Here is a 20,000-nt window from a genome sequence, read left to right on the forward strand (position 1 = left end):
GACTTTCGGGCCGGGACCTATGGACAACTTCCAGAGATCCCTGGCCTGGCAGTGCTACCGAGAAGCACCACCCGTTCGGGATAAGCTCTATAGACATGGCTTGAGAAACACGGGGTCGACCTGCCCGAGATGTGGGCAGAGCGACGAAACCGTTCTGCACGCAATCATGCAGTGTCCAACAATCTCCGACCCGTGGGCTTATGTCGAACGACTGCTGTCACGTGTGGGACGTGTCGGTTTATCAGCCGAATCTATCGTTAATATCGTCACGCCTCCTTCCTTCAAACGGGAAGAGCTATTTTTATCATACTTGTGGCTATGGCGAAAGAATGTATCTGGTGGACGCACCTGAAAGGATTAGAGACAAACACCTTCCTCTCTGGTCAATCTCTCATCAACTTCTTCAAGTATCACTTGAAGAGGAAAGTGAGAGTAGAGAGGCAATTTTTGTCTAGTGAATGTTTTAAAAAGAGATGGGTGAATGTAGCAAGGATGGCACGTATGAATGACGAATCCACCTTGACTATGATCCTATGAACCGTAAAAATTACTTCAGAGAGTTGCTTATTTGTAAAAAAAAAATAACATGTGACTTTATTGACCGAGGTTACCGTGGTCTTTTCCGTAGGCTTTTCTTTCCACGGTAAACCTCATCTGTCCTCCCCTTTACACTTTATATTGATATTTCTGTGATAACGATACCTATTAATTGATTTTTTCTTTTTCCTTTTATTTTTACCCCCCCCCTTTTTGCTTTCCTCTTTCTTTCCTTTTACGATCCCTTTTGATCGAAAACCAAACCCCCTTTTTTTATCCCCAAAAAGAAAAGCTGTACCTTGTAATTTGCCCCGTCTGTGTGCAGCCCTGTGTGGCTAATAAAGAAACATATCTATCTATCTATCTATCTATCTATCAATCTATCTATCTATCTATCTATCTGTCTGTCTGTCTGTCTGTCTGTCTGTCTGTCTGTCTGTCTGTCTGTCTGTCTGTCTATCTATCTATCTATGAAACAGCAGCATTTGATTGTATTCTAGGAACAGACAATAATAGTACTGTATTGTGGTAGAATAAAACAACTTGCAATTCGTTCCTCTGCTTGTTTTCTGTAATAAAACACTTCTTCATCCAATATTTTTTGTTAATGAGGTCCTTACTGATTGATTGTTCAGCATTTAATGAGCTTAACATGTCTTCTTTCACGCTATATTCCGCTTCTGGCCTGGTGGTTAGACAGACAGACAGACCAAGTTTTCGACTTTTGTAAGGAATATCTTTCTCTAGATATTTTCTCGTGGTGTTCGACTTTCAACACATAAATCTAGTTTCCCCTCAATTTGGGTTCAAAAAGAAAAAGAAAAAAAACCCCCGCAGGGTTCGACTATTTCGACGATCATTAATGGGGTCAGATATCATTGCTTGTAACTCTATGGTTTCACGTTCGATCCGATTGTACAACACTTTGAATATCTTCTATTCTTGCCTAGGGCTCAAAACATTGTCGGTAAAATTTAGCTGAAGTAAATCGTGTGACAGAACTCCCTCCCACCCCATCAGATAAATCGACATTTGGGTTGCAGTCGAGTAGGCCTAATCGATTGTCTTCTACAACACTACATAGGGCCCTTTTACAGAATTCATTTAGGTCTTCGATCTTGGGTTTTCTTTCTCCCTCCACCCAAACACTCACAAAGACCCTAAAAAGTGTCGTCAGTTCTGTTATTTTCTCTCCAAGTAAAATAAAACAAGAAATAGTTTCTCATCTGTCAGAAGTGAAAGATGCCTGTGAATTGATTGGAGTGACAACAGCTGGCTGCTTGACTTCACAGCCTCCCACCCCATCCTCTTCATTATATGCTGAGTCATCAGTTTGATTTGATACTAACAAAGCTGCCAACTTGTTAGATCGATTTGAAGCTGAGATAGTAAGAGGAACTGAAACATTCCCCCACTTGCAGCTGCCCCGGTTCTCCATTGATGTTCCCTCTCTGGTTTCACTGCAATCAATGTCATTCCATTCAGCAGAGAAGAACCTTCTACAAATTGACTTATATCGAACGCAACCGGGGTGGAGGGACGGGTGGAAGAGAAGACAGAGTCAGACATGGGCATGCGGTGAAGAAGCTCGCTTCTCCATTGCATGGCCCGCGGTTTCCATCCTATTACGCTGTATATGGGTCAATTATCTTTTAGCAAAGTCTCGAGTAGACCATTACATTCGGGGTGGAATTTGGTTGACGGAGACTGCGCAGAAACTCGTCATATTGTACATATATAAACGATGTCTGATGTACTCTCAACACAAGATTGAAACCTAGTACACTGGATTCGTGTTTTTCTTTTGTCCATGAAGGTATTTTATTCATAGGTAAGGTGGTCACATCTGTGTGTGTCTGTGTGTCTATGTATGTACGCACACACACACATACACACTCACACATACATTATGTTAGCTTTGTATAGACATCTGTCTATTTGTACAATGTCAGCTAAAAGTCAACAGTTGTATTCCGTATCACAATGCAGCACTGAAACATAAAACGTTGACAAACCAGGAACTTATTGAAGAGAATAAAAAGATACAAAGGAGAGGTTGAGCCTCACAGATATTCTAAAACGAAAAAATGGGGTACTTCTGAAGTCGGTGTGGAGGAGGGGGACAAGAAGAATCCTGAATAAACGATTAGAGCGATTAACTGAGATACTTATTCAAAAAGTTTCTTTTTTTTTTCAGTTTTGATTGAATTATGTAAATTAGATATGGAGTTTAATCTGTCGCAGAATATAGAAATGAGTTTAAAACATTGTTTTGTGTTTTTTGTTGTTTTTTTTTTCACTGAATATTGGAATAACCTGACACACATTTTGTCTTATGATCCAATAGGAAAAGAAATGGAAGGTACCATTATCCTTTGTAGGGCCTCCGACTTAATACTGATAACGGATAGGCAGAGAGTAAGACTATGATAACTTCAGAGTGGGACCCTGGTCGGAATGTTTGTAAGACAATGGAATCTTGCGGTATCTAACGGTCAGCTGTGGTGATGGCCATGTTAAACCACGTGACATCTGGTCAGATGACCACAGATTTACAGCTGCTGCTTTCGAACCGGGGTTTATGGAATGCCTGCAACCGATTCTCTTCCTTCTCAAGGACAGAGACAGTATTTTGACGGCATTGTAGTTGCTGGTGGTGTTCTTGATAGCCCTGATCGAGTAGATTTATGTTTCAAAACATGCCAACCGTGACTCTATGGTCTTTTATTTCTAAGCTAAGAAGAATCTGACCCAACATGTTCTTTCTCTAAAGTGGATACGTTGTTATTTGAGGGAAACTGGCCCACAAATGGGGGTGCTGGACGTCCTGTTCAAAAATATAAGGATACAGATATTGTGTCGTACAGCCAGCTAGAAACCGATGTTTCCTGGGGTTAAACAACAGTAACAATCATCCTATCCAGGACAGCCACCTTATGTTGGCAAATAGCCTTTACTTTAAAGAACTGTTACTGAATATCTCTGTTTGAGAGATTTAGATAATAATAATGTGGAGTGGCTGTGTGGTAAGTAGCTTGTTTACCAACCACATGGTTCTGGGTTCAGTCCCACTGTGTGGCATCTTGGGCAAGTGTCTTCTGCTATAGCCCCGGGCCGACCAATGCCTTGTGAGTGGATTTGGTAGACGGAAACTGAAAGAAGCCAGTCGTATATATGTATATATATGTATGTATGTATGTATGTATGTGTGTGTGTTTGTGTGTCTGTGTTTGTTCCCCTAGCATTGCTTGACAACTGATGCTGGTGTGTTTACGTCTCCGTCACTTAGCGGTTCGGCAAAAAGAGACCGATAGAATAAGTACTGGGCTTACAAAAAGAATAAGTCCCGGGGTCGAGTTGCTCGACTAAAGGCGGTGCTCCAGCATGGCCGCAGTCAAATGACTGAAACAAGTAAAAGAGTATATATATATCGGTATAATCAACGGCTATGTCGATAAAATACCAGTGTTATATTAGGGATTGATCTGTTGACTACACCAGTTGACTTCGTTTCAAATTTTTGTAACTATTTCCCTGTAATTAAGGGACACTGTTGCTGCGCGCGCTCAGATGTACGTATACCTTAAGTGATGTAAGATACCTTAAGTGATTAATTATTCATAGCGTTTTTATCAAACTGACCAATTACAAATGCATAATTAATTAGTTGCTGAAATTCTAAATTAACTTTTCAACTTAATTTAATAATCGTTTATCGGTTTTTCTGGTAGATCACGTGATTATTAATCATGTGAACTACGCATCACGTGGAAAACAAGAAGAATAAAAACGATGACGGTCTGGTTCGGCTTTAAAGAACAATTCCGAATAATAATATCCAGGAGTTCCTGTATGAAAAGCTAACAGTAAAGTTGGTTGTAACGCAGTTAATGTAATGAGTCGAAATCTAGAAAAACTAATTAAAATTATAGCAATAGCAACGGGGATAACATTATTATTTATGGGATTAATTTTGGTCAAGAAAATTAGGGGAGACAATTCTGTATTAAGAATTTTGTTTTTGTGGGTAATTTTGGAAGATTCTGGATGTGAAACTTATATTGTAATTTTGGAAGATTCTGGATGTGAACTCATGCTGAAACTTATATTGTAATTTGAGTGAGACATTTTGCTAACGAAACACACACACAGGTTGTATTTCACTTTAGTTGTATTATAAATTAATTATGTAATTAGTAAATTTTTTTAAAGTATATTTTATATAATGGCCATTGACCTTCTCGATGACAATGTGCTCCCCGTGGATCTTCTCTCCCTCAGCTAAAATCCCTGTATATTATCCTAATGACGAAGGCGGCTCGGTCTGCTAAAGGTAATAGTTAGACCTCATATCACACTCCAAACGAAAAGCAGGTCGCAGTAGCAATGCTATCCAGGAGAGAAAAATATATTAAGATACGGTCGCGGATGAGGCTGTTCTACTCAAGCAGATCTGACTCGGGGCGAAGCAGCAACAGAAGCTCGAAGCGACTGCAGCGATCGGCCATCATTATTGTCCTCCTCCTGCTATCTCTGAAGGGAAAAGAAGCAGTGTGTGTGTATGTGTGTGTGTGTGTGTATGTGTGTGTGCGTGTGTGCGTCTGCGTGCGTGTGTGTGTGTGCGCGTGTATTATATGTATATATATGGAGAGTGTTCTATATGCGACGGTGTGTGCGTGTTGGTGATGCATATTTATGTAAATACACAGTGTGTCTATATAGACCGGAGTGTGTGGGTGTATGTGTGTGTATGACATGTGATATGTGTGTTTGAACTTAAGCTTTGTATACGTGAGTGTGCGCTACGCAAGCAAAGAAACAAAAAAAATGTATGTGTGTGTGTGTGTGTGTGTGCTTGTGAATAGGTCGCAACATAATATAGATGTATATGTGTATGTGTGAGGATATGTGCGTGTATAACGATAGAATAGAATAGAATAGAATAGATAGATAGATAGATAGATAGATAGATAGATAGATAGATAGATAGATAGATAGATAGATAGATAGATGGATGGATGGATGGATGGATGGATGGATGGATGGATGGATGGATGGATGGATGGATGGATGGATGGATGGATGGATGGATGGATGGATAGATAGATAGATAGATAGATAGATGCGGGACGGACGGACGGACGGACGGACGGACGGACGGACGGACGGACTGGATGGATGGATGGATGGATGGATGGATGGATGGATAGATAGATAGATAGATAGATAGATAGATAGATAGATAGATAGATAGATAGAAAGATAGATAGATGGATGGATAGATAGATAGATAGATAGATAACTTTCTTTTATTAGCCACACAGGGCTGAATACAGAGGGGACAAATACAAATGCAGAGCTTTTCTTTTCGAGGGTGGAAAAAATAGAAATGTAAGATTGCGATCAAAAGGGATCGAGAGGAGGAAAAAAAAAAGGAAAAAAAAAGAAAATCGTGTATCACAGAAATAATGGTGTAAACATTGATATAACAAGATTGGGTTCATCCGTGGGAAGAAAAGCCTACAGAAAAGACCACGGGAACCCCAGTCAGGGAGGAAATAAACACATGAGGTCAAAATGCTCTCTTTCTTTCTTTTTTACGATCTACAGGATCATGCTCAAAATGGTTTCGTTACTAGCACGCACCATCTTTGCAACATTCACCCATCTTTTTTTGAATCTTTCGCGAGACAAAACTTCCCTCTCCATTCTCACCTTCCTTTTCAAGTGGTACTTGAAAAAGTTGATGAGCGATGGCCAGAGAGGTAAGTGTTTTTGTCTCTAATCCTTTCGCTCGAGTCCACCACACACATTCTTTCACCATGGCCACCAGTACGATGAAAACTGCCTTGCCTTCCCGGTTGAGGGAAGGGGGCGGAGCAATTCTCACGATAGACTCGGCCGATAGGCGGATTCGTCCCACACGTGACAGCAGCCGTTCGGCATAAGCCCACAGGTCGGAAATGGTTGGACATTGCACGAGTGCGTGCAGAACGGTTTCGTCGCTCTGACCGCATCTCAGGCAAGTCGGTCCAGTGTGTCTGGAACCGTGTCTGTAGAGCTTATCCCGAACAGGTAATGCTTCTCGATAGCACTGCCAGGCCAGGGATCTTTGGTGATTGTTCATAGGTCCCGGCCCGAAAGTTGTCCTGAACAGGCGGGTCAGGTGTTCCTCGCCGACGCCCAGACTCTGCCCGAGTTCGTCGTCGCACCTCCCCTCACTAATCCTCTATAGAATGCCTTTGTTGTGATGGAGTTGCACAAGTTCGATCCCGGACGGCAGAGTTGCTTGAGAGCAACGCGACACTCGCGGTGCCATTCGCCTAGCCTCGGTCTCTGCTTGATCCATGACTGTAGTTCGTCCAAGGAGACGAGCTGCGGGAAAGCGCGCCGCAGAAAAGGCGACCACCCCTGTTCACCGTTGTCTATGAAGCGCCGGAGATGTCGCAGTCTCAGCGCATGTCTGCGCATCATCAACCACGGCATGCCCAGCCCTCCATTTAGCGGGTGTTGGCAGCAAATGGATCGCCTAACCATCGGAACGTTTCCCTTCCACAAGAAGCGGAAGAGTATGCGTTCTAGTTTGGTGATGGTAGGGTCGGGACAAGGCACGACGGTCAGACGATACTCGATGACGGATGCGATGTACGCGTTCGCCACCTCCGCCCGACCTTTTAGGGATAGCTTTCTCTCAGTCCATTTCTGGGTGAGAGTAGCCACCCTAGTCGTTATCTCGCCCCAGTTCTTCTCCATTTGGAGGTCCGGACCGAACCAGACCCCGAGCAATTTAACCGGTCCGTCCGTCCAGCGTCCCACGATGGAGACGCTGTTGGACGGCATGGGCTTGCTTCTCCAGGTGCCGAGCCGCAAGCCCACTGACTTTTCCCGGTTAATCTTTGCTCCCGTTACCGCTTCGTATTCTTTCAGTGTCTCGCCGACCAGCTCGATGTGCTCGTAGCTCGACACTATGACGGTGACGTCATCCGCGTATGCAGACACGCTCCTCCCGCATCCCAGCTCTCGTGGGATGCCCCTCAGCGTCGCCAGTTTCCGCAGTAGTGGCTCAAGAGTCAGTACATACAGCAGCGATGAGAGGGGGCATCCCTGACGAACCGAACGCATGATGTTAAAAGGTCTGGATAGATGACCATTTACGCGAACTACTGAGCGGATGCCGCTGTATAAGGCAGCGATCCAACCGCGGAAAACTGGACCGAAACCAGCCGCCTTGAGGACAGCCTCCAAGTAGTGATGGTCTACCCTATCGAAGGCTTTTGATTGATCCAAATTGATCAGCGCCCCACCCATGCCAGGATTTTTAACTACCCTGTCTATGATGTAGCGCATCAGGTGGAGGTTGTCATGAATACTTCTACCCGGCACGGCGCATGTTTGCGCCTTGTCGATTAGTTTCTTGATGACAAGCGCCAACCTCTCGGCTAACACCTTGGCCAAAATTTTCAAATCTGCGTTGAGCAGAGTGATGGGCCTGAAATTATCTATGGCGTCCCCCTTGTTTGGGTCTTTCTTGATCAGTGCCACTGCTCCTCGCTTTACAAAAGCAGGAATACTCCCGTTCTGCTGCCAGTTGCAGTAGACAGCTGCCAAGACGCCTCCAAACAAGTCTGGCATATGAAAATAAAATTCGTAGGGCAGACCATCCAAGCCTGGTGACTTGTCTCTCGCAGCCTACCATCGCATCCTGTACGTCCGCAGCTGTGATAGGCTTTTCACAAGACTCCACCTCCCTTGCTGAGAGTCGTGGCAAGGCATGCAGGTAGGCACTAAAGTCCACTCTGCTTTCTGACTCACCACTTGTCCCAAACAGTTGGGTGAAGTGTTGTTGAAAAACCCCACACATCCTTTTAGGCTCGAGCAATTCGCGCCCCTGTTCATCTATAAGAGACTTGATGGTGGCTCTGTTGCCTCGTTGCGTCTCCACCACTCGGGCCTCTTGGGCGGCTCCAACTCCTTCGTTCCTCAGAGCACGCATCCTAGCTCTGACAACGCATCCTTCGTGTTTGGCGTTGAGGTGTTGGTCGAGGGCCAATCTCGCCGCCAGTACGTTGGACGCGATGCCAGTTCTAAGTGCCTCTTCTAAAACCTTAACTAAATCTCCCTCTATTCTATTTCGGTCTAATGCTAGGGCTCTACTGTATCTGACTGATTCTGCTTTAATCGCTTTTTTTAGGGCATACCACCATCTGTTGTTGATGATGGTACCCGTCAAAGCTCTCTTAACTAATGTGCTGATCCGGTCCCTGTAAACCTGTCGTGCTGTAAAAGACGCGTTCAGTTTCCAGTAACCAGGACCCTGCCTATGTGTCTTATCTAAGTCAAGTGTACAAGTCACAAACTTGTGATCTGTGTAACTGACTATATGAAATTGTGGACAACCTACACTATTTTTATCTATTGTCCTACAGAAAACTCTATCTAAGTATGATCTGGACGACACGATGCGGTTACTCCATGTCCACATTGGCACATTCGGGTGGTCCAGTCGGTACCTGTCAGACAGTTGGAAACGTCTGAGCAGGTCTTTGAGGCATTTGCATCCCCTTCTATTGCTATCTCTGCCCACGTAGTCTAGATGCGTGTCCAGGTGGCATTCCAATCCCCCACTAAAAGTAAAGGACGAGACGTTCCCATGAAAGACTCTAGACGTCGAAAGAAATCTGGTCTGCTATCAGTCGAAAAGCACACTCATTGCTGCCATCGATATCCAAAACGACCAGCCTACCCTCCGGGTCTAGGAAATTTGCTCTTACTTTGAGATCCAGACTCTTCCGGATAAGCACCGCGGTGCCACCTCCGCCCATTCTCGGTAGACACGGAGAAAAATAAATGTTGAAATGTGTACCGAAAATGTGCTGGAGTGCCCGCAAGCTGTGGAGTCTGGTCTCACTGATGGCTATGATATTCAGATTTAGTGACTTGATGTCATTTAACAGGTAGCCTTGTTTCCAAGGCGACCCCAAGCCACGTACATTTATACTACCTATTCCGATAAAAGTGCAAAAAAGGAAAAGGAGAGAGAAAAGGTTACTTGTTTTTCGAAAGTTCTTTGTCTTTCACCTCACGGTCTTCTTCTATGAGGCTTTTATACAGTTTTTTCGATGAGTACTTTTGAAATCTCCCTACTGCATCAGGGTAAAGAGATTTCAGGGTGCTGTATGTGTTCTGTGTCACGTGTATTATTTTAATGTGCTGTGGTGGTGGTGTTGTGTGTGGGTGGTTACTTGTTTTTATGTCGTTTTCAGTAATGTTAGTGTTTGACCTAATGTGTTCCATTAGGTCGTGGTTGTTTGTGTTTATGGCTGTCAACATTTTTGGGGGGTTTGATGATGGTGTGTTTGTGTTGATGTGTGTGTTTTCTGTGGATGTTTTTGTTTCGGGAGTGGTGTATCTTCCCGCTTTGTTTGTTATTTTTTCTTTTTTTTTTTCCCCTTTTTCTTCTCCCCCCTGTGGCTATTTGCCAATCTTCCGTGTCTTCTTCGTCTAATGACAGATCAGACGAATCGGAGTCTGGAAGAGGGAAAGTATTGGGGTCTATTGTAGACTGTGTTGGTTTTGTTGTTGGTGTTGGTTGGTGAGCGTTTGGTTGTGGTGTATGCGGTTTTGGATGTGGGGTTTGGGTATTTTGTGTTTGAGTGATTGTGGGTATTGTTGTGTTGTTTAGGGTCTCAATTTTGTGGGGATTTGGAGTTGTAACTGTTTCTTCATTTTTGCTGGGTGTCTTTTTGGCAGATGTCCTTGGTTTGGGAGTTGGTATATTCTTGGTTGTTGTTGTTGGTGATGCTGCTTCTGTTCTTGGTGCTGCAGTTGGTGTGGTTGTTTGTTTGGTGAGGTTTGTTCCTGCAAAAAGTGGTGTGGGTAGTAAACCTTGTTTATTTGTTTTTGTTTCCGGCTGCTGTTGTTGTTGCTGTTGTTTTCTTGCGGCAGATTTGCAGTCTTTTTTGAGGTGTTGCTCACTGCCGCATATGTAGCAACGTGGTCTTCTGCCATCGACGACCACATATAACTTGTGGTCGTCTGATACACATATCTGGGTGGGTATTTTTTTTATATCTTCATGATGTATATGTAGAAGAAATTCTATTTTTTTCCCCAATAGATAGATAGATAGATAGATAGATAGATAGATAGATAGATAGATGATAGATAGATAGATAGATAGATAGATAGATAGATAGATAGATATATAGATAGATAGATAGATAGATAGATAGATAGATAGATAAAATAGAATAGAATAGATAGATAGATAGATAGATAGATAGATAGATAGATAGATAGATAGATAGATAGACACTTAGATAGATAGATAGATAGATAGATAGACAGATAGATAGATAGATAGATAGATAGATAGATAGATAGATAGATAGATAGATAGATAAAATAGAATAGAATAGATAGATAGATAGATAGATAGATAGATAGATAGATAGATAGATAGATAGATAGATAGATAGATAGAATAGAATAAATAGATAGATAGATAGATAGATAGATAGATAGATAGATAGATAGATAGATAGATAGACAAACAGACAGATGTAGAAACACAGATATATATAAATTGTGTGTGTGTGTATATAATGCGTACGTATGTAGGTTAAGGTGTAACAGTCCAGTGACAAGTGACTGCATGGTGGTAAACATCAGCAGGTGCGTGCAGGTTGACTGCGGGCCGTGTGCAAAATTACATGGCATCGATTGAATAAATTACATGACGTCATCTAGCTAACCGACCAATCAGTTGCCCGTTTCACTGAAAAGTGTCATAGTCACTAAACACACACACACACGCACACACACGCACACATACGCGCGCGCTGCACACAGATAAACACATACACATGCATTCATTCTCACCCTTTCTCGCACACGCATATACTTGCATACAGACACTCACACACAGCTACACACTCTCTTGCTGGCTCAATAATGCTCTCACATTTTCTATCACACACACGCACAGATACACTCACTAATGCATATATATGTATATATATATACACACAAACACACACACATTGTCACGTATACACAAACATGCTGAGTTTACAATAGAACCTAGGAGCAGTATTGTATGCTGAACCGGTCCTTCACCCTTTCCTCACCATTTTAAGTTGATGGATTCTGCTTGGGAGAACCAGCTGTTTCCAGTGAAACACTATGTGTGTGCGTGCGTGTGCGTGTGTATGTGTGTGTGTGTGTGTGCGTGTGTGTGCGCGTGTGTGTGTGTGTGCATGCGTGAGGTTCTCGTACATTGCCTTCGCTTGTAGATTGTAGTGTCGTCGATTCCTACAAGCTAGGGTTCGTTCTTCGGGGGTCAATAAATAAAGTCCTATTCAAATACTGGGGTAGACCCTGCTCTGTCTCTCTCAGTCAGTTAGGGGGTCAATCACTAATTCCTCTCTCCAAGAAACGAAGAGAAGGGATCAACGATCATTTCTTACCTACAACACTCCAGAAACTGTCGAAATGAATCCACCAGGATCGTCATGGATGGAGGGTGCAGAATTGAGGTAGAGATTTCTCTTGGCGTAATTTCTATCTCACCAATTGGCTGAAAGTATCTTCTCGAAATCCTAGACATTAAAGACCTGATGCAGGGTTTTAAATGTGATGATGGCATCTTTTAAAGAATTGCGGCCAAAGATGCCTTTTATTGAACCGGCTGCAGACACATCGCTGGAGATGCTCCAGACACGCAGTGAGCACGTCTGGTTAACGTTTCTTCTCCAAGACCATTTCTGGCCAGCTACAAATGGTTCAAAGACCAGTTTTAGGAGGGAAAATATCATCTCTTCAAGAGTTGAAGAAATTGCTATGCAATCAGTTCCAGTGTTGGAAAGGTATGGCAGATATGGAGAGGCGATCTGAAGACTGTTTGGAGAAGCGAATAAAGAGGGGGTAGAGGAGGGCCCCATTTACATGTCTAGTCTTTAGCTGAAACTGAATCTCAAGAATTGCGAAGTCACAGATGGATGCACCAATGTAAAACCTTGGATCGTCATTGAATTCTAAGGATGTCAAGGAGACCGTACATAAGTATGAATATCTGCTTATGCGTGTATAAGTGTGTATGTGTACGTGTGTATATGTATGCGTGTCTATGTATATATGCATACATGTATATCTATAAATATGTATATGATGCTACATGCTGTACTGCTGTACCCGTAATCATAAGAACATATACGTAGTTATGTGTATATGAATGCAAACACATTTGTGTGTGTATGTGTATGTGAGCAAGTATATGTATATATATATATATATATATATATATATATATATATATATATATATATATATATATATATATATATATATATATATATATATATATATGTATATATATATATATATATGTATATATATATATACATGTACAGGAGAGTTATAATCAAAAGTAAAGTAAAAGCATATGGTCGATCAATTGAATATTATGACTCATGCGTGTGATGGGTGGGGCGGAGGGAAATGGCGGTATTGACTGTTCCCGTCCTTTTGTGGCATCAACCAATTTTGCAGCAGCCATAAACCTATCCCTGGGGCTGAGAAGAACATGGAATATCGAGGTTGGTCTTTATGGCATTAGGAAACGGTGGAGGGAAAAACGTTTGGAATCTAAAACATTGGTTGAGTGATGAGTAATGATCAAAGACGCGAAATGAACTTGTGACCATTAATCATCATCATAATCATCATCAACATCATGAACGCCGTCATCGTCACTACCACCATTAACAGCATCACCGTCAACACCATCATCGTCATCGCCATCGTCAACACCCCATCACTATCATCATCATCATCATCATCATCAACGTTACCTGCATCGGTATGGAGGTGTGACTGCTCTGTTCAGAAGCTTGTTTCGCAACCCTGTATCACAAGTTCGATCCCGCTACCGGGCACTTCGGTCTTAAATTTCTCATTTCAGTCAAAATGCAGCGAGTGAAAGTTGGTAAACGGAAACTGTGAGGAAGCTCGCCGTCGAAGGAGCAGTTGCCGGCATGTTTATTCTGTCATCTTACTAAAAACCGCCACCACCCTTACCACCACCACCACCACCACAGCACTTTACACAAATCTGATGACAATTTTCTTTGATTCATTTCTGTTGCTTTAAATCTCTCCTTCCCCACCTCTGCCGCTCTTCCTCCTCCTCTTACTCACTACTCCTTCCACACAGTTCTATATCCCTCTACTCCTCCCTTTACACATAGTCCATCCATTTTTCTCATCTCAAGTCATACACTCCCACTCTCTCTATTGCAGTCCTCCTACTAACTACCACTTGCCTCGGCCTCCACGCGGTCACTCCTCCCTCCACCTCTTTTCTCTGATTGTTTTCTTCTCTCAAAGACTGTTATACTCCTCCCCCTCTGCCTCAGCCTTCTTCCTCTCCTCATTTCCCTCTGTACTATGGTTCTCCCCCCCACCCACTTCTATCACAGTCTCTTCTATTCTTTTTATACCCACCACAATCTATTATATTACTAAACGTGACACCAATCCCATCATGCCTGTTTGATGTATGATACGTCCGGTTAGATGCCGACAGCTAATTGCTTGCACACACACATTATCACTCACACAGCCAATCCTCTCTAAATAGTGTCAGCATTTCTATTTCACACATTTAGGTTCTCTGAAAATGATTTACTTCAAAAGGTGATTGTGAAAAATACCTTGGGACGCCCGCTGTACGGAAAACCTTTTGTAAAGTTGGTACTAGCAGACTGTAGTAAAGATCACTCCATTCCTTGCTGTTTTGTCTCGCTTTCTACAATGTCCTCCGCCCGTTAATGTAATCGAAATACTGTAGCATCAGCATTAGTAGGGTCCCGAAGGAGCTATTTTTCACGCCACATAAAGGCCAGAGATAGGAAGAGAATATTCAAATCGTGACACACAGATCCAAGACAATTGCATATAAAGAATCTCATCAGGTTTTCTAATTCCGTTCGCCTGCAAATTGTTTGCTGCAGTTTTACACATGGTTCAAACCTGAACAATAGTTCATGCCTGTAAGATCGCCCCATGCATAAAACTACACACAGGTAGCCTAGGCGTGAAACTACTTAACACAAGCGTATGTATATTTACATATATTCATAAATACATATACACTTATATGTATGTATACATACATAAATACATATACATGTACATACATACAAACGCACGCACACACACATACACACACACTTGCAAAGATGTGATGTCCTCCCACAGTTTCTGTCGACCAAATTGTTTTCGCATCCTCAAGGACACCTGTGCAAAGTGTCACACTGTAGGATTGAACTCCCAGCTACATAATTGCGAAACGAATGTCTTCTCCACAGAGCCATGCACCGTTGCTTCGTACACGATGACGTCATAACTGTATTGAAAAGATCAATGCTTGATCAATTAGGTTAATCAATTGGACGAGTTTACTTGAAGCACAAAACATCAATTTCGGCTCCAATCCATTGCTGCAGTCACACAGCCCCTGGATTAAATTTACCGGAGGGGTTGTCCCCCTCACCCACACCATGAACAGCCCCTATCAATTCTGTAGGCACTAGTAACCCTATCATTACAACCACCGCAACAATCACCACCACTGCCACCACCACCGTCTCCGTCGTGAAAGACAACGGTCGCTGATGGAGATGTTTTTCTCTTCATTCTCTCTCAGAATTGAGGCACCAGATTTATAAGAGTTGGAGAAACTATCAACTGTTCTTCCCCTTCCCTCCTTTCCTCTTCCTCCTTCTCTCTCTCTCTTCTGTAATATTTCTGTCTTACTCCTCCTCCTCCTCCTCCTCCAAGATATTTTAAGCATCTTGTCTTGTGATCTTTGTAAATGTAATTTCAATGATTATGGCGAGACCTAATGAGTTTGGTATTTATATTTCAAGTGTTAACAACTCTTCCCAGGTGGAGATAAGAGTGTACGGTGTGTGTGTGTTTGTGTGTCTACACATATACATAATGTGGGAATGTATTTGTATTAAATATATCGAAGCCTTGATTATTGATTATTTCTCCAGTCCAGTCGCTTTACATACAGACATATATATATACATACATATATATATATACACTGTGTGTATATATATATAATATATATATATATATATATATATATATATATATATATATATATATATACTGTGTATATATATATATACTCTGTGTGTATATATATACAGTATATATATATACACACACATATATATATACATACACATATATATACATACACATATATATACATACATATATGTATATATATGTATATACATACATACATGTATATACATATATACATATATACATACATATATATACAAACATACATATACATACATACATATATACATATATATATATATATACACATACATATACATATATATATATATATATATACACATACATATACATATTTATATATATATGTATATACATATATATGTATATATATACATACATATATATATATACACACACATACAGATATACCACACACACACACACACACACACACATACCACACCACACACACACACACACATATATATATATATACACTTTTACAAAAAGAAGGACGACAGTGACTTCGCAGTGGTTTGGCCTTCTAGCCTTCGTCGCACTATACAAAGAGAGGTAACAGGACCGATATTTCGAAGTCACACTCATCCCTCTTTTGTAAAAGTGTAATCTCTCTACTTTACTGAGTAATTCATTTGTAATGCGACATTTCTTCCGGTTCAAATTCTGCTGTGCTCGACTTCGCCCTTCATCCTTACGCGCTCCAGTAAATAAGTAGCTGTCAACTACTGGGGTTCATGTAATCGACAAGCCTTGGCCACAACTTTCAGAACTTGTGATTACATTTGAAAGGATTGCTGAGACCCCCTTCGGTCATGACTGACCATGGGATTGCACCTAGAAAGTTACCCTCCCTGGCACAAGTCCGGCCAAGCAGTCACTCATGCATACCAGCCTGCCCTCTCCACGCCACCAGTGTTATCCAAGGGAAAGGCAAAGGGGCCGATACAACTTGGCACCAGTGATGTCACAACTCATTTCTACAACTGAGTGAACTGGGGCAACGTGTAATAAAGTTTCTTGCTCAAGAACACAACATGCAGCCCGGTCCAGGATTCGAACTCACAACTTCACAATCGTAAGCTCGACGCTCTGACCACTGAGCCTTCACTTTGAAAGGATTATAAATGACATTATATGTGTGTGTGTGTGTGTGTGTGTGTGTGTGTGCGTGTGTGTATGTTTGTGCACGAGCGTGCGTGCGCGCGTGTGTGTAAGTGTATGTATTTGGGTATATGTATCGTTTATCTAAGGTTTATCTTAAGCCCATATGATAAGCCCTGTTCACAGCAATCTATTTCCCCTATTTTCTTATCATAGTTTTTTTTTTTTATGTTTAGTTTCAAACAACGACGATCCTCAGGCGGTTATCATGTCCTGGCCTTCGGCTGCATCACCATAGCCAACCGACTATAATGTCATATTGCTGGCGAGGTTTCTATTTGGCAGCATCAGAACAGGGGAAAACTTTTACAATTCATAAAATTACTATTTTTTTAAAATTTAAAATTGATTTGTAGTTTATTTGACACGAGCTACATCTATGTGTTGGTTTTCCTTTAAATTTTTGGAAATTAGAAAGTTTGTTTTTAATTTTCTGTGTTTGTTTCTCTCTCTCTCTCTCTCTCTCTCTCTCTCCCTCTCCGAAGGGTTTGCTATAATGCAATACACTTTATATTTGGTAGAAAATTAACTGGAAAAAGCGTTGATAAAAAAAAGAAGAAGCAAAAAGCTTTGAAGAAATTGCCCCCATAATGGCCAAAGCCAGTGACAGAAGCTACTGAAAAAGTAATTTCGTTCACATCAAAAAATGAAATGAAATAAAACTTATAAATATATTTAATAAAGGGCGTTCAGTTTGTTTTTATAAATATCTTCAGTTCACTCTGTGTTTGATTGAGGAAGGTTGAACGTTAAGTAGAGAGAAGGAACATTGAAATACAATGGGTTAGCAACAAGAACATTAATAATGGTTTCGGATCTAGGCACAAGGCGAACCATTTCAGGGGAATTCAATAGCTAACTAGTATTTTATTTTATCGATTCCTGGAAGGATCAAAGACAAAGCTGACCTCAGTAGCATACTGCTACTTATAAAAACGGTTTCAAATTTTGGACAGGGTCAGGAGTCTTTAAGGGGAGGGGGCTGGTCGATTGCTTCGATTCAGGGCGCAACTTGTACTTATTTCATCGATCCCAAAAGGATAACAGGTAAAGTCGACCCCGGCGGAATTTGGACTAAGAAATGCAATGACAATGAGATACTGCTAAGCTTCTTGTCCGGCGCGTTAATGATTCTGCCAGCTCCACACACACACACAGACACACACACACATGCACATACACACACACATCCATATCGTGTAAGGGTTGGTATTGCTGTTAATTAAAATATAGATTTGTAGTGTTCCGTTGTAAATGATATTCTGGTTTGTGTGTGAGCGCGTGACCATGTGTGTGGTAGGGAAAAAGAGAAATAGAGACAGATACATAATGTACAGATTTGCATAAACACACACACAAACACACATACACACACATATATGTAAGATTTTATACACACCCATGTAAAGAGAAAGAGAGAGAAAGAAAAATACATATGTAAGGAGAGGGGAAGAGAGCGTGTTTGTGTCAGAATTTGTATGTTACTGTGTGACTGTATGTGTGTGCGCGCGCGCGTGTGTGTGTGTGTGCGCGTGTGTGTGCGTGCGCGCGTGCGATGCTATTGTTTCTGCCAGAATTGACTGAGCAGAGCTGCAGGAATCACGTGAAAGTTGAGTTGTTTCTGTTGTAAGTTGGAAACAACTGGATCCGGAGACCGAAGATAGAATCCCACCCCCATCCACCACCAGCTCCACTGACGCCCCCCCATACAACAGCAACAGGAACAACAACAACAGCAGCAGAATGGAAATCAATCTTAACCAAACAAACTAAACATAACCAATAATAAATTAACATCAATAATAATAATGACTATGATGATGATGATGATGATGATAATAATAATAATAATAATAATAATAATAATAATAATAATAATATAATAATAATATAATAATAATAATAATAAAATAATAATAATAATGATGATGATGATAATAATAATAATAATAATAATATAATAATAATAATAATAATAATAATGATAATGATAATAATAATAATAATATAATGGACTGAGTAAAGAAAAGAGTGTGGGCGGGAGGAAGAGTTTTGAAAAACAGAGATGAAGAGGAAGAAGAGAAGTGAGAATGTGTGAGTGTATGTGTGCATGTGCTTGTGTCTGTGTGTGTGTGAGTGTGTATTTGTGAATGTGTGTGTGAAAATACGATCAATCAGAATATGGATAATTTAGTCTGGAACAGGATGCAGAGTTTTGGCAGCCTCCCAGACACTGCAGCCACCATGTTGGGAGATATTCCTCTCAACATTAAACGCCCACATCAAATCGGAATTTTATTTACTTTTTCTTTTTATTTCCCTCATAAAACGATTAAGAAGGACAAGTCAGTGACTGCGGCTGATTTGGATCTTATTTAATGTAATAATATTTTATTTTATGTTTTAATGACTTACTCAAGAAAAGAAGAGCAGCACACAATGTGTTCATTTCCGAGGGCATCGAGGAACTGGTTGTTTTTAGACACCTTTTTATCAAATGGCCCCTGGGAGGTAAAGGCTGGAGAAAACAGTTTTGTAGGAACCAAGTTAAAAGTCTGTTTCGTTCTCGTTTAACCTCCCTTGACAACTCACTTATAGAATGTAATTATCACACACAAAAGTACGAAAGGGAACTCGATACACAATCAAGAAGAGTCTATATCCATATGCTTTTAACTGAAATTGCAGTAGCGACTCAAGGTCCTTGATTTTAATGCCAGAGCACTTACCAAAACAGTCTGGTAAATGCCTCTGCATTTGCTCCCGACTCTCTCCTGTATTAACTTCGCATGTACGCACGCACGCACGCACGCACGCACGCACGCGCACACACACACACACACACACACACACACACACACACACACACACACACACACATTTGTGTATTTGAAAAGTCAGGGATGGAAAGTATGGTTGTTATCGTCAAAGCGGTGACGTAATCTGATTATTCGTAACAAGTCGGACTCTGCAAAAGACACCTAAAAACCAATTATGGGCCACAACTGTCTTGCTGTCCATCCCAGCCCTACGTTGTCACTGGATCGGCTAGAAATATATCCCATCTCTGTCTTTCTTCGGGAAGGACACACTGAATTATGTAGTAGTAGATTCCCCTAAGTAGACTGTTTCATCATGGTTGGAACACTTCTCTTGGCTATTGGTCTTCTTCA

At 41.4% G+C, this 20,000-nt stretch overlaps 1 protein-coding gene and 1 long non-coding RNA gene across 2 annotated transcripts in view; both read right to left on the reverse strand.

The window, feature by feature from the left end:
• Nucleotides 1-3,543, reverse strand: part of LOC118767374 — a 14,581-nt gene extending 11,038 nt beyond the window's left edge. The window contains exon 1 of the long non-coding RNA XR_005003292.1: nt 3,387-3,543. This is a non-coding gene — a long non-coding RNA (uncharacterized LOC118767374). The remainder of the gene's footprint in view (nt 1-3,386) is intronic.
• The window catches only part of LOC115222732 (voltage-dependent calcium channel type A subunit alpha-1), a 998,519-nt gene that overhangs the window by 454,487 nt on the left and 524,032 nt on the right, over nt 1-20,000 (reverse strand). The gene's annotated exons all lie outside the window — the stretch shown is intronic.

Source organism: Octopus sinensis, linkage group LG21, assembly GCF_006345805.1.
Source record: "Octopus sinensis linkage group LG21, ASM634580v1, whole genome shotgun sequence".
Lineage (NCBI taxonomy): Eukaryota > Metazoa > Mollusca > Cephalopoda > Octopoda > Octopodidae > Octopus > Octopus sinensis.